Source organism: Papio anubis, chromosome 2 (genome assembly GCF_008728515.1).
Source record: "Papio anubis isolate 15944 chromosome 2, Panubis1.0, whole genome shotgun sequence".
Taxonomy (NCBI): domain Eukaryota; kingdom Metazoa; phylum Chordata; class Mammalia; order Primates; family Cercopithecidae; genus Papio; species Papio anubis.
The window spans coordinates 152,870,877-152,886,431 of record NC_044977.1 but is presented as its reverse complement, the minus strand read 5'-3'; the positions used below and the strand labels follow the sequence as shown (position 1 = coordinate 152,886,431).

The 15,555-nt window shown below is 42.7% G+C and overlaps 1 protein-coding gene across 2 annotated transcripts in view; it reads right to left on the bottom strand.

Annotated features, from left to right (window-relative positions):
* The window catches only part of PIK3CB (phosphatidylinositol-4,5-bisphosphate 3-kinase catalytic subunit beta), a 186,063-nt gene that overhangs the window by 133,340 nt on the left and 37,168 nt on the right, over positions 1–15,555 (bottom strand). The window contains exon 2 of one of the 2 annotated variants that reach the window (XM_009201618.4): positions 13,889–13,993. The exons of the other annotated variant lie outside the window; for it this stretch is intronic. The gene's annotated coding sequence lies outside the window, so the exon portion shown is untranslated. The remainder of the gene's footprint in view (positions 1–13,888; positions 13,994–15,555) is intronic. 2 annotated transcript variants of the gene reach the window in all.

Sequence of the window (15,555 nt, the reverse complement as noted above, 5' to 3'; positions counted from 1 at the left end):
CTACTCAGGAGGCTGAAGTAAAAGAGGATCACTTGATGCCAGGCAGTCGAGGCTACAAAGAGCCATGTTTGTGCCACTGCACTCTAGCCAGGGTGAAAGAGCGAGACACTGTCTCAAAAAAATTAAAGTTTTAAAAAGCAATTCCTATTACCCAACTTTGGTTACAAAACTATCAAGACAATTTCCTTGCACTAAACTGCTAACACAGTCCAAATTTATGAATAAATTGATGCAAGCTCTAGCCAACTTTGTTAGATGGTTTAAAATATATTTAAAATTCTTATTTTCCAGAGAAAATGTAGAATATTTTAACAAGTTATATTTCAAAAGCAACTAGTATCATACCAATACATTTGCCTACAACTAAAACTTCAGAATTATTTCATCTCACATTATAAGCTTCCATATACTATAGGGCCATGATGCAGCTTGTACTCAGGCCTGGATAAAGCCACAGGGCTTTGAAGACCTTGGGTGTGATAAAATGAGAAGACAATGATTAATACTACCTTTAGCATCTCATAATCCTCCCAAATTGAACTGGAACAAGGTGAATGAAGAAACAATGGAAACACTTTGCTTGTGCCTTTTAAATTTAATCAGTAAGGAAGAAGGGTGTGTGTGAGATAAATCTCCTGAGTATAGATCCCTTATCTTATACCTTAGAAACTGAGTCCTACAGAAATATGATGACTATACCAAGGTCACTATGGCAGAGACTAATTTTTTTCTTCCAGTTACAGGATTGTGGCCGGGCACTTAGCGGATATACATTCCAACTTCCTGTGCAATTAGAAGTGGCCATGTACTAAGTTCTTTCCAGTGAAATGTTGAGTGGAAATGACCTGTGTTACTTCAGGTTAGGGCTTTTAAGAAAGTTGATGTGACACTTACACCTTCTCTTTCCTCTTCCACTGGTCATGGTGGAATAGAGGATGACAGAGTCACAAGATGGAAGAAACCACTTGAAAGAGAATCACCTACCGAAGAGAGCCATCCAACTTAACTGTTCCATGAGTGAGAAATAAATGTCTATTCAGTTTGGACCATTATTCATTTTTGGTCTGTTACAGCAATTTGGCCTTCACTAATTTAGTCAAACACATAGTCTAGGTAGCTGCAAGGCCATGATTAAAACCCACATATCCTCCCTCAGTCAGTCCAATATCACTGTGTTTTCCTTATCACCCTTCATCCAAACAGAAAGCAGAATTATGAAGAGCAGTGGGGGATATCATTAGTGAAGCTACCATTATGACACCAGCAAATCATTCACTCCTGCTGAAGCTCAACAATTTTTATCCTTGTTCATTACTCTGCACAACGCATTTCAGAATCCCCTGGCAGAAATGAACATATCGACAGCTCTCCTCTTCCTCTGTCATCTTCTGATGAGAATTATTTTATTTTCAGAAACAAATGAATAGGTTAAAACATGTTAAATTGAGGCAGATAAAGTCAAGAGGATGATTTTTTTTTTTTTTTAATTTTTTTGAGACAGGGTCCCACTCTGCCACCCAGGCTGGAATGCAGTGGTATAATCATGGTTCACTGTATCGTCGACCTCTGGAGTTCAAATGATCCTCCTATCTCACCTCCCATTACAGGTGCATAGTACCCAGCTAATTTTTTCATTTTCTGTAGAGAAAAGATCTCACTATGTTGCCCAAGCTGGTCTCAAACTCCTGAGCTCAAGTGATTCCCACCCTCCCCGGCCTTGGTTTCCCAAAGTGCTGGGAATACAGGCATGAGCCACCATGGCCCATGACAGTGATATTTTAACAGAGACAGTGTAAGACAAGAAATCAGCTAGGCAAGGAAAGAAAGACTATATGCAAAGACCTGAGAAACCTTAAGCATTTATGGAATTCAACAAGCAAAGAACAGGGGCAGAATGGTACTGGGGAGGCTGGCTATATGCAGATCCTGGTAGGTCAAATGAAGGTGTTGTTCTTTATGCAAAAGAACAATAGATCCAATGAAGAATGTTAAACACATGGTATAATATTCTAGGAAAATGCTTATCTGGGCCAGGCACAGTGGCTCACGCCTATAATCCCAACACTTTGGGAGGCAGGCAGATCACCTGAGGTCAAGAGTTTGAGACCAGACTGATCAACATGGTGAAACCCCATCTCTACTAAAACTGCAAAAATTAGCTGGGTGCGGTGGCATGTGCCTATAATTCCAGCTACTTGGGAAGCTGAGTGGAGAGAATCACTTGAACACGGGAAGCAGAGGTTGCAATGAGCTAAGATCACGCCACTGCACTCTAGCCGGGCAACAGAGAGAGACTCTGTATCAAAAAACAAAAAAGGAAAATGCTTATCTGAGGATATGACATTCACATGAATGTTGAAGGTGAAAGTTTTCATAGTAACAAAAAACTAGGCATAATCTTAATGTACATTAATAGATCAATAAATAATATTAGTTTACAATAGGGAAAATGAATAAAATACAGCTACATACATCACCATTAATGAACCTCACCAACGTTAAAAGAAACAAAAGAATACATATAGCATGACCACATTTACTGGAGTATACAAAGCAAGACTCCATCTCAAATAAATAAAATAAAATAAAATAAAATAAAATAAAATAAAAGTAGGCTGGTGCTTCCTCATCTTCCCCAGGTCCCTTCACAGTGTTAAAGAAAATAGTCTCTCCTGGGTGCTCAGAAGCCGCAGAAAGAGAGCTCCAAAAGTTGCTTTAAAAATCTTTCCTTATGGCGATTCCTCAAGGATCTAGAACTAGAAGTACCATATGACCCAGCCATCCCATTACTGGGTATATACCCAAAGGACTATAAATCATGCTGCTATAAAGACACGTGCACACGTATGTTTATTGCGGCACTATTCACAATAGCAAAGACTTGGAATCAACCCAAATGTCCATCAGTGACAGACTGGATTAAGAAAATGTGGCACATATACACCATGGAATACTATGCAGCCATAAAAAAGGATGAGTTTGTGTCCTTTGTAGGGACATGGATGCAGCTGGAAACCATCATTCTCAGCAAACTATCGCAAGAACAGAAAACCAAACACCGCATGTTCTCACTCATAGGTGGGAACTGAACAATGAGATCACTTGGACTCGGGAAGGGGAACATCACACACCGGGACCTATCACGGGGAGAGGGGAGGGGGGAGGGATTGCATTGGGAGTTATACCTGATGTAAATGACGAGTTGATGGGTGCTGACGAGTTGACAGGTGCAGCACACCAACATGGCACAAGTATACATATGTAACAAACCTGCACGTTATGCACATGTACCCTGGAACTTAAAAGTATAATTAAAAAAAAAAATCTTTCCTTACAAAAATTACAGATTTGTAGTCATGAGCTATATATAATAATCTCTATTCACTAATAATCCTTAAAACTTTGAATAAAAAATTTAGGTCCTTTTTGAAAATAATGTGATTTTTCTATTTTTTTTTTTTTTTAAGATGGAGTCTCACTCTTGTTGCACAGACTAGAGTGCAATGACACGATCTTGGCTCACTGCAATCTCCACCTCCCAGGTTCAAGCCTCAGCCTCCTGAGTAGCTGGGATTACAGGCACACACCACCATGCCCGGCTAATTTTTTATATTTTTAGTAGAGACAGGGTTTCACCATGTTGGCCAGGCTGGTCTCGAACTCCTGATCTCAGGTGATCCACCCACCTCGGCCTCCCAAAGTGCTGGGATTACAGGAGTAAGCCACTGCACCCGGCCTCTATTTAAATTTTAAATACTATAGGTTTTATAAAATTATACTTAAAATGTACTCTATTATGCATAAAACTGGTAATCTTCCACATAAAACTGTATTTAATAACATATGTGACTATTTAACATGGTTTAAAAAACAGTATTGAGATCAACAAGGCAGCCATTTATATTGCCCTTTATGTACTACTTCCTCTATCATGTGGCAGTCAAAAGGCTAAGTGAAATGCTTGCAGCAAAGAAAACAGTTTTGAAAGGTCATGCTATGCAGACAGCCAGAATTTCTTTCACAATATCCTTACTGTCTATGGCAGACTGCATGAGAATCTGACCACAGTTATTTTCTGTGTAAAAGTAAAAAGCACACCACATTATCAAAGGACAAGAAACAGTTAAGCACTCAACAATATCATCTTTATGAACATTTTCTAACTGCATAAACATCCATACATATTAATGAAAAAGAACCCTGAGGCAAAGATAATGAATTGGAGAAAGAGGAACTTGGAAAAACCGGAAGGCAAGTTTAAACTATACCACTCTGTTTACTCATAGTGTTCACATAAGAAGCTCCTATAGCCAGGCATGGTGGCAGGTGCTTGTAATCCCAGCTACTCAGGAGGCTGAGGCAGGAGAACTGCTTGAACCCAGGAGGCGGATGTTGCGGTAAGCCAAGATCGCACCACCACACTCCAGCCTGGGCGACAGAGCGAGACTCTGTCTCAAAAAAAAAAGAAGCTCCTAAACGAAAACTTTCCAAATTAAAACACATCATTTACCAAGAAAAAAGCCTAATTATAACAATGTTGAAGACATTAAGATCATCTTTCAAAATTTCCATTATCTTAATGACAATTGCACACAAAGTGCAAAGCTTCAAAAACCTCTCTGTGGCAGCTGTAATCCCATCACATTTTTTCCCTTTAATAGCTTTTACTGGTTTATCATTCATCTGAATAGGGAACATATTTTTCCAACAGTTAAGGTAGTATGCAATCAATCAGTCAACACCAAAGTGAAAATTTCTCTGGCTCCTTGTAAAATTTCCAAACAGGAGGTTAACAAGTGTATTCTTTTTTTTAAAAAAAAAAAAAAGAAAGAAAGAAAGAAAGAAAGAAAAAGAAAGAAAGAAAGAAAGAAAGAAAGACAGACAGACAGACAGACAGAAAGAAAGAGAGAAAGAGAAAAGAAAAAAGTCTAGTTTGTTCAATTGCTGTCCTATCCTAAAAGATCAAATTCATGCCTACACACAGCCAAGTAACATAGACACAGTCCCTTAAGCTTATGGCAAAGCATACTTAAGATTTTTTAGGGCCCCAGAATTTTAATTCTTGTGAGAATCTCTCACTAAAATTTAACTAGAAGACAACTTTCTTTCCTTTTTTTTATTTTTGAGACACAATCTTGCTCTGTCACCTAGGCTGGAGTGTAGTGGTGCAATCTTGGCTCACTACAACTTCCGCCTCCAAGGTTCAAATGATTCTTCTGCCTCAGCCTCCCAAGTAGCTGGGACTACAGGCATACATCAGCACACCTGGCTAATTTTTGTATTTTTAGTGGAGATGGGGTTTCGCCATGTTGGTCAGGCTGCTCTCTAACTCCTGACCTCAGGTGGTCTGTCCACCTTGGCCTCCCAAAGTGCTGGGATTATAGGCGTGAGCCACCACGCCTGACCGAAGACAACTTTCTTCACCAGTTCTGACCTTGTAGCAGAGCATAAGGATTTGTGCTACTTCTAAAACTACTAGAAAACAGTGTATGATAAACATTCTTTTAAGGAAATAAACTTAAAATATTCCATTATTCAAAACCACAACTGTATTACTGGCTGGGCATGGTGGCTCACGCCTGTAATCCCAGCACTTTGGAAGACCAAGGCAGGCATATCACCTAAGATCAGGAGTCTGAGACCAGCCTGGACAACATGGCAAAACCCTGTCTTTACTAAAAATACAAACATTAGCCAGGCCTAGTAGCACACACCTGTAATCCCAGCTACTTGGGAAGCTGAGGCAGGATAATTGCTTAAACCCGGGAGACTGAGGTTGCAGTGAGCCAAGATCATGCCACTGCACTCAAGCCTGGGTGACAGAGCAAGACTTTGTCTCAAAAAAAAAGTTTTTTGTTTTTTGTTTTTTAAATAAAACCAAACCCAGGCACAGCTGTGGAGAAACTAGAACTCTTGTGTATTGCTGGTGGAAATATAAAATGATATAGCAAGTGTGGAAGACAGCAGGATTGTTCCTCAAAAAATTAAAGCATATGGTGGGTTGTGTTGGCTCACGCCTGTAATCCCAGCATGATATTGTTGAGTGCCTACTGTTTCTGGTTCTTTGGAGGCCAAGGCAGGCAGATAGCTTGAGCCAGGTGTTCAAGACCAGCCTGGGCAACGTGGCAAAACACCGTCTCTATTAAAAATACAAAAAATTAGCCAGGTGTGGTGGTGGGCACCTATAGTCTCAGCTACTCAGGAAGCTGAGGTGGGAGGATCACTTGAGCATGGGAGGTGGAGGTTGCAGTGAACTATGATTGCACCACTATACTCTAGCCTGGTTGACAGAGTGAGACCCTACCTCGAAAAAAACAAAAAGAAAAATTAAAGCATATGATCCAATAGGATCTAATAATCCCACTTCTGGTGATGTATGCAAAAGAAATGAAAGCAGGGATTCACTCAGATTTGTACACCAGTGCTCACAGCAGCACTGGTCACAACAGTCAAAAGGTAGAAACAGCACCAGTGTCACCATCAACAGAGGTATAGACAAAAAAAAATATGGTGTGTACATACAATGGAATATTATTCAGCCTTTTTTTTTTTTTTTTTTTTGAGACAGAGTCTCTCTCTGTCGCCAGGCTGGAGTACGGTGGCGTGATCTCAGCTCACTGCAACCTCCACCTCCTGGGTTCAGGAGCTTATCCTCACTCAGTCTCCCAAATAGCAGGGACTACAGGCGCAGGCCACCACACCCAGCTAACTTCCATATTTTTAGTAGAGATGGGGTTTCACCATGTTGGCCAGGCTGGTCTCGAACTCCTGACCTCGTGATCCACCTGCCTTGGCCTCCCAAAGTGCTGGGATTACAGGCGTGAGCCACCGGGCCCGGCCTATTCAGCCTTTAAAAGGAATGAAATTCTACTACATACTACAATATGAATGAACCTTAAAAACATAATGCCAAGTATAATAAGTCAGAAAAAAAAAGACAAATATTATATGAGTCCACTTACACAAGGCACCTGAAGCAGAGTAGTCTAATTCACAGAGACAGAAAATAAAACAGTGGTTTCTCAGGAACTAAAGAAGAAGGGGCAATGAGAACTTATTATTTAATGGGTATAGAGTTTGGTTAGGGATGATGAAAAAGTTCTGGAGATGGACAGGGGTGATGTACTTTTGTGAATGTACTTAATGCCACTGAATTATACACTTAAAAGTGGTTACATTTTCCCCAGGTGCAGTGACTCACACCTATAATCCTAGCATTTTGTGAGGCCAAGATGGGCAGATTGCTTGAGCTCAGGAGTTCGAGGCCAGCCTGAGAAACAGGGCAAAACCCTGTCCTCGTTTAAAAAAAAAAAAAAAAGCTAAATGGTAAACGTTATATTGTGTGTACTTCACTTTTTTTTTTTTCTCCCAAAAAAACCCTGAGGCCAGGCACAGTGGTTCATGCCTGTAAGCCCAGCACCTTGGGAGGCCAAAACCAGCAGATCACAAGGTCAGGAGATGGAGACCATCCCAGCTAACACAGTGAAACCCCATCTCTACTAAAAAAAAAAAAAAAAAAAAAAATAGCCAGGCGTGGTGGCAGGTGCCTGTAGTCCCAGCTACTTGGGAGGCTGAGGCAGGAGAATGGCGTGAACCCATGCATGAAGCAGAGCTTGCAGTGAGCCGAGATTGCGCCAGAGCAAGACTCCATCTCAAAAAAAAAGAAAAAGAAAAAAGAAAAAACTCTGAGTCCCAGCTACTCAGGAGGCATGAGAATCACTTGAACCTGTGAGGCAGAGGTTGCAGTAAGCTGAGATCACAGCGCTGCACTCCAGCCTGGGCAACAGAGTGAGACTCCTCCTCAAAAACAAAACAAAACAAAACAAAACGAAAAACCTGAAGCCAAATAAACTTGTCCATTATGAATTTACAGGCCCTCTGTGCGTCCAACTCACCTTTTTCTACTCTTCCTACCTCCTTGCGGTGTTCAAAAATCTATTTTATGGTACACCCTCTTCTCTCATCTTCACTTTCAGATACTTCAAACATCTGACCTCATCATTGGTTTTTTTTTTTGAGACGTCTCGCTCTGTCACCCAGGCTAGAGTGCAGTGGTGCAATCTCGGCTCACTGCAACCTCCACCTCTCAGGCTCAAGCAATCCTCCAGCCTCAGTCTCTCGAGTAGCTGGGACTACAGGCATGCACCGCCACACCTAACTAATTTTTACATTTTTTGTGGAGATGGGGTTTTGCCATGTTGCCCAGACTGGTCTGGAACTCAAGTGATCTGCCCACCTCAGCCTCCCCAACTGTTGGGATTACAGGCGTGAGCCACTGTACCTGGCGGCCTCACAGTTCTTCAGCCTCAAGTTATACCTCTCAGCCACAGCTTGACCTTTCACCTCCCACCTCACTCCTGGATCTGCAGCTCCACCATCACACAGAAGAAAAACCAAAGGCCTGACTCTGGTCTACAACCTGACTCAAGCCTCTACCACATTCACTACGATGATGTCAGCTCCTACTACCTCCACCCTCACTTACTTCAGTGCAGTCCCACTGGCCCTTGTGCAGCTCATAAAACACATCAAGCACGTCCAGCCTCGAACACTTTGTATTTAAGTTCCTTCAGTCTCAAATGCCCTCCCCACCCTATTCAAAATACCCAGAGGGCCTGCTCCCTCACTTCATTTAGAGCTGTCAACTCAAATGTCACCTAATCAGAGAGGTCTTCCCTAACTTCACCTTAGTAAACATACCCCCCTCCTTCAATGTCTACCTTTCCCTAATACATTTCCATACCTTCATGACAATAGCAAACAAGGTATAAATCTTTAAAATAGCACTTATCACCACCCAACATATTATATAGTAGGCCCTCCATATCTGTGTGTTCTGTATTAGTGGGTGCCACATCCGTGAATTCAACCAACTACAAATTGAAAATATTGGACGGGGGCCAGGCATGGTGGTGCATGCCTGTAATCCCAGCTACTCTGGAGGCTGAGGCACGAGAATCGCTTGAACCAGGGAAGTGGAAGTTGCAGTGAGCTGAGATTGCGCCACTGCACTCCAGCCTGGGCAACAAAGTGAGTGAGACTCCGTCTCAAAAACTTTTAAAAACAAAAGAAAATATTGGATCAGGTAATGGTTCTGTTGTGCCTGTACTAAACATGTACAGACTTTTTTCTATTGTCATTATTCCCTAAATAATACAATAACACCTATTCAAAAGGCATTTACACTATATCAGGTATTATAATTTTTTTTCATTTTCCAGGTTACCATTGAGATAATTTTTGTTTTTTGAGATGGGGTCTCGCTCTGTTGCCCAGGCTGAAGTGCAGTGGTGGCATCTGGGCTCACTGCAGCCTCGGCCTCCTGGGCTCAAGCAATCCTCCCACTTCAGCCTCCCAAGTAAGCAGGACTGCAGGCATTCGCCACCATGCCTGGCTAATTACAGGTGTGAGCCACTGTACTCAGCTTGCATGTAGTTTAAATATTAAAGAGAGTGATTACGTTTTTACTCAGAAGAGGTAAGAGGTTTGACTAGATCAAAGACACAGGTAAAGGGTTTAGCTCTTATCAGAGTAGCAATCTTTCTGCTTAGAAACTAGAGGACTGGAAGAGAGGATATACTAAGGAATTTTTAGGCAAAGAGGAAGAAGTTGTAGGATTTCTTTTCTCCTTCTCTTTCTCTCTCCCTCCCCTCCAACAGGGTCATACCTCTGTTGCCCAGACTGGAGTGCAGTGGTGCAATTATAGCTTGCTACAACCTTGAACTCCAGGGCTCGTGAAATCTTCCCACTTCAGCTTCCTGAGTAGCCAATACTGCAGGTGTGTGCCACCACACCCAGCTAAGTGTAGGATTTCCTATCTTACTTTTTTAATAATGTAGGGATTGAGGTTATCTATTCGGCATATAGTTAATTAGTGGTGAGGTTGGGATCCTGGGAGAAGAAAGCATTCAGGAAAAACATTGTAGGGCAGCTACCAAATTCACCAAATATTTACTGACCACCTGCATTGTGCCAGGCACTCTTGTAGACAAGATTAGTGTCCTTGTGGAGCTAATCACTGGAGTGAACAAAAACAATACTAAATTGTAATGTGATATGAAAAGAATTAAAATATGGCAGTTGATAGTGACTGGTTGTCTTCTACTGAGGAGGTGACATTAAGATCTGAAAGACAGGCCGGGCGCGGTGGCTCAAGCCTGTAATCCCAGCACTTTGGGAGGCCGAGGCGGGTGGATCACGAGGTCAGGAGATCGAGACCATCCTGGCTAACATGGTGAAACCCCGTCTCTACTAAAAATACAAAAAAATAGCCGGGCGAGGTGGCGGGCGCCTGTAGTCCCAGCTACTCGGAGGCTGAGGCAGGAGAATGGCGTGAACCCAGGAGGCGGAGCTTGCAGTGAGCCGAGATCGCGCCACTGCACTCCAGCCTGGGCGACACAGCGAGACTCGGTCTCAACTAATAATACAAAAAATTAGCGAACTGAAAGACAAGAATTTAGCCAAGCTAAAAGAAAATCAAGCTATGTAAGTTTAAACCTCGCCGGGCGTGGTGGCTCCCGCCTGTAATCCTAGCACTTTGGGAGGCCAAGGTGGGCTGATCACGTGAGGTCAGGAGTTTGAGACCACCCCGCCAACATGGTGAAACCCCGTCTCTACTAAAAATACAAAAATTAGCCGAGCATGATGGCACATGCCTATAATCCCAGCTACTCGGGAGACTGAGGCAGGAGAACTGCTTGAATCTGGGAGGCGGAGGTTGCAGTGAGCCGAGATCGCACCACTGCACTCTAGCCTAGGCGTCACAGCGAGACTCTGTCTCAAAAAAAAAGTTTAAACCTCAAAGTGGAAATGAGCTGATTGTGTTTGAGGAATGGAAAGAATTTCAGTGTTTCTGCAATAAGGTGGATGAGGACCATAGTGTCATGAGATGAGATTAAAGAATTTGACTGGGCACAGTGGCTCACATCTGTAATCCCAGCACTTTGGGAAGCCAAAGCAGGAGGATCGCTTGAGGCTGGGAGTTTGAAACCCGCCTGAGCAACATACTGAGACCACATCTCTTAAAAAAATTTCATATTGAAGTAGGCAGAGCCAGGCCACGTAGTATTCTGTGGCTGTGGTAAGGTGTTTAGACTCTAAGTCTTTTGAGGTTTTTTTTTTTTTTTTTAGACAGAGTTTCACTCTTGTTGCCCAGGCTGGAATGCAATGCCGCGATCTCAACTTACTGCAACCTTCGCCCCCCAGGTTCAAGTGATTCTTCTGCCTCAGCCTCCTAAGTAGCTAGGATTACAGGCCCACCACCATGCCCAGCTAATTTTTTGTATTATTAGTAGAGATCAGGTTTCACCGTATTGGCCAGGCTGGTCTCTAACTCCAGACCTCAGGTGATCCACCTGCCTTGGCTTCCCAAAGTGCTGGGATTACAGGCGTGAGCTACCACACCTGGCATCTTGTGAGTTTTTTGTTTTTTGTTTTTTTTAAAGATGGAGTCTCGCTCTGTCTCCCAGGCTAGAGTGCAGTGGTGCGATCTCGGCTCACTGCAATCTCCGTCTCCCGGGTTCACGCCATTCTCCTGCCTCTGCCTCCCATGTAGCTGGGACTACAGGCGCCCGCCACCACGCCCGGCCAATTTTTGTATGTTGTTTAGTAGAGATGGGGTTTCACCGTGTTAGCCAGCATGGTCTCGATCTCCTGACCTCATGATCCGCCCGCCTCGGCCTCCCAAAGAGCTGGGATTACAGGCGTGAGCCACCGTGCCCGGCCATCTTGTAAATTTTTAAGCATAAAAGTGATATGATATGATATATGCCTTAGAGTCCTCTGTTTTATTGAAGATGAATTACAGGTGCAGAATCGAAGCACAAAGGTCAATTAAGAGGCTGCTGCAACTGACCAGGCCAGAGACGACGGTGGAGAAACTTAATATGATTGCTGAGCAATAGTAAAGGCCTAGTTTGAGATAAGCTAGCATGACATGGCAGGCAGTATGAATTTAGCTAGCATAACCTTTTAGGTGAACATGAGAAATTTGACACTGGTAGTTGAAATAACTGTCTATGAGATGCAGGATTGATAAAGGGTATGCATCAAGGCACTGGAGACCGTTATATATTGAATACATATTTACTAAGCATCTACTAATATACCAAGAACTCTGCTACCTGCTAGGGTTACAACAGTGAACAAAAACAGAGGTCCATTTCTCATGGAGTTGATATTCTAATGAGGACAGAGAAGATAAACAATAAATATATAGTCACCTGTGGTATCTGTGGGGAATTGTTTCCAGAACCCTTGTGGATACCAAAATCCAGAAATGCTCAAGTTCCTGATATAAAATTGTATAGCCTTTGCGTACAACCTATGCATATCTTCTTGTATACTTTAAATCACCTCTTGCTGGGTGAGCATGGTGGTTTACACCTGCAATCCCATCAGGAGGCTGAGGCAGGAGGATCACTTGAGCCCAGAAGTGATCGCATCACTGGACTCCAGCCTGAGTGATAGACTGAGACCCCATTTTCTTAAAAAAAAATTATCTCGGCCGGGCTCACGCCTGTAATCCCAGCACTTTGGGAGGCCAAGGTGGGCAGATCACCTGAGGTCAGGAGTTCGAGACCAGCCTGGCCAACATGGTAAAACCCCGTCTCTACTAAAAATACAAAATTAGCAGAGCATAGTGGTGGCCGCCTGTAATCCCAGCTACTTGGGAGGCTGAGGCAGGAGAATCACTTGAACCCGGGAGGTGGAGGTTGCAGTGTGCCAAGGTTATGGTACAGCACTCCAGCCTGGGTGACAGAGCATGAGACTCTGTCTTTAAAAAAAAAAAAAAAGGCCCGGTGCGGTGGCCCGTGCCTGTAATCCCAGCACTTTGGGAGGCTGAGGCGGGCAGATCACCTGAGGTCAGCAGGTCGAGACCAGCCTGGCCAACATGGTGAAACTGTCTCTACTAAAAATACAAAAATTAGCCGACATGATGGCACATGCCTATAATCCCAGCTACTCGGGAGGCTGAGGCTGGAGAATCACTTGAACATGGGAGGCAGAGGTTGCAGTGAGCCGAGATCATGCCACTGCACTCCAGCCTACATGACAGAGCAAGACTCTGTCTCAAAAAAATAAAAATAAAAATAATTGGGCATTAATTGATCTATAGGAGATTTGAACCAGATATATGGTTACCCTAACTATAACTCCAGTGCTTAAGGAAGTGATGGCTGCAGCTATATCACATATGGGTTTAATAAATAAATTAGCTAAAATATTCAGATTTTATCACCTCCTCTTTACTCTTCACTCCATTGCAAGCTGATTTTCAGCCATAAACAGCATCCTGAAATGGTCCCTGCTGGGATCATCAATGAATTCCTAAATGCCAAATCCAAAAGTTTCTTCAGTTTTCAACTAACCTGCCTAAAGAGCTTTCAACACTACTGACCCTCTTCTCTGCTTCATGAAGCTCTGTTCTTAACTCTGTAGGAAACACAATCCTCCATAACAGACTATCTTCAAACAAGACCTAGCATCCCCCCACTCCCACTCCCTACCATATAGGTTAACTAAAAGTTATACTCTGCTGGGAGCAGTGGCTCATGCCTGTAATCCCAGCACTTTGGGAGGCCAAGGTGGGCGGATCACTTGAGGTCAGGAGTTCAAGACCAGCCTGGCCAACAAGGTGAAACCCCATCTCTACTAAAAATACAAAAAAAATTTGCCAGGCATTGTGGCATGTGCCTGTAATCCCAGCTACTCAGGAAGCTGAGGCAGGAGAATTGCTTGAAACCAGGAGACAGAGGTTGCAGTGAGCCGAGATTATACCACTGCACTCTAGCCTGGGCAACACAGCAAGACTCCACCTCAAAAAAAAAAAAAAAATTATACTCTAACCAATATATAAATAATTACAAATACAAAATTGGATACTTACCTAAGAATGATCACCCCCATTTCAGTCTTTTAGGAAAACAGATGACATTACTTATTTTTTAAAAGTGACGTTTTCATGGAAGACTTTTTCCAGTTAAAACATACACTACAAAAAAGGTTGAAGACAAAAGTATTAATCTAAATGGCCTAAATTAAGTCAGGTAAATTTTATTACTTATATATGTAATCGCTTGTTAATGCTACACTTTTTAAAATATGTAGGTTGAAGATCTAATGAGGTTGAAGATCTTTCCTCTCCGATTTTGGCCATTTTCTTATTGGATTGGATTTTTCTAATTATTAGGCTTTATATATTCAGGACCAGGACAGACAACATAATTTGCAGAGCACAATGCAAAATAAAAATGTGAGGCCTTTTCACCAAGATGGCACCAAAGAGAAAAAAGAAGCCCGGCCCCTCCCAAAGCTGAAGCCAAAACAAAGGCTTCAAAAGCCAAAAACACACTGCTGAAAGATATCTGCATGCTACCCACCTTCAGGCTGCCCCAAGACACTGCAGCCAAAATATCCTAGGAAGAGTACTCCCAAGAAAAACAGGCTTAACCCTGACCAATGAGAAGACGGAAGACCACACCACACTTGCATTAGTTGTGTATGTCAAAGCCAACAAGCGCCAGATCAAACAAGCTGTGAAGAAGCTCTAGGACACTGACATGGCCCAGGTCAACACAGGATCGGATCTGACAGAGAGAAGGCATATGTTCAACAGATTCTTGACTATGATACTTTGAATGTTGCCAACAAAACTGGAATAACCTAAACTGAGTTCAGCTGGCAAATTCCAAATATAAATTTTTCACCATAAAAATATTTTAAAATAAGTAAATAAAAATGTTGGGCTACTTTTTCAAAAATTAAGAATTTCAGGCCGGGCGCGGTGGCTCAAGCCTGTAATCTCAGCACTTTGGGAGGCCGAGACGGGCGGATCACGAGGTCAGGAGATCGAGACCATCCTGGCTAACACGGTGAAACCCCGTCTCTACTAAAAAGTGCAAAAAACTAGCCGGGCGAGGTGGCGGGCGCCTGTAGTCCCAGCTACTCGGGAGGCTGAGGCAGGAGAATGGCGGGAACCTGGGAGGCGGAGCTTGCAGTGAGCTGAAATCTGGCCACTGCACCCCAGCCTGGGCGACAGAGCGAGACTCTGTCTCAAAAAAAAAAAAAAAAAAAAAAAAGAATTTCAAGACAGTGACAGCTTACCAATAAACTAAGCACAGGAACCATCTAAATGAGGGGTCCTGCGTGACTGCACAGATTGCACACCCATGAAGCCAGCCCTGGTTAGGACACTAATTCCCTATTACATATATTACAATTATTTTTCCCAAAATGTGCGTCATGTTTTCACTTTCTTTAAGGTGTCTTTTGATGAAGACGAATTTTTTAAATGAGAGGAACATTATAAAACAAATTTTAGAACAATTTCAAAGTACATTAAGCTCATTGTTTTTCCAAAAGTAAGAAAATTGGTGAACTCAAAAATAACAAACTTGTTTATTCAGGATGTTGATAGCGGGGGAGACTATGTATGTGTCGGTATGGTTATGACTGTGTAGGGTAATGTGTGTATGTGAAAACTCTCTGTACCCCTGCTCAACTTTGCTGTGAACCTAAAACTACTCCTAAAAATAAAATCCAGGGCCAGGAGTG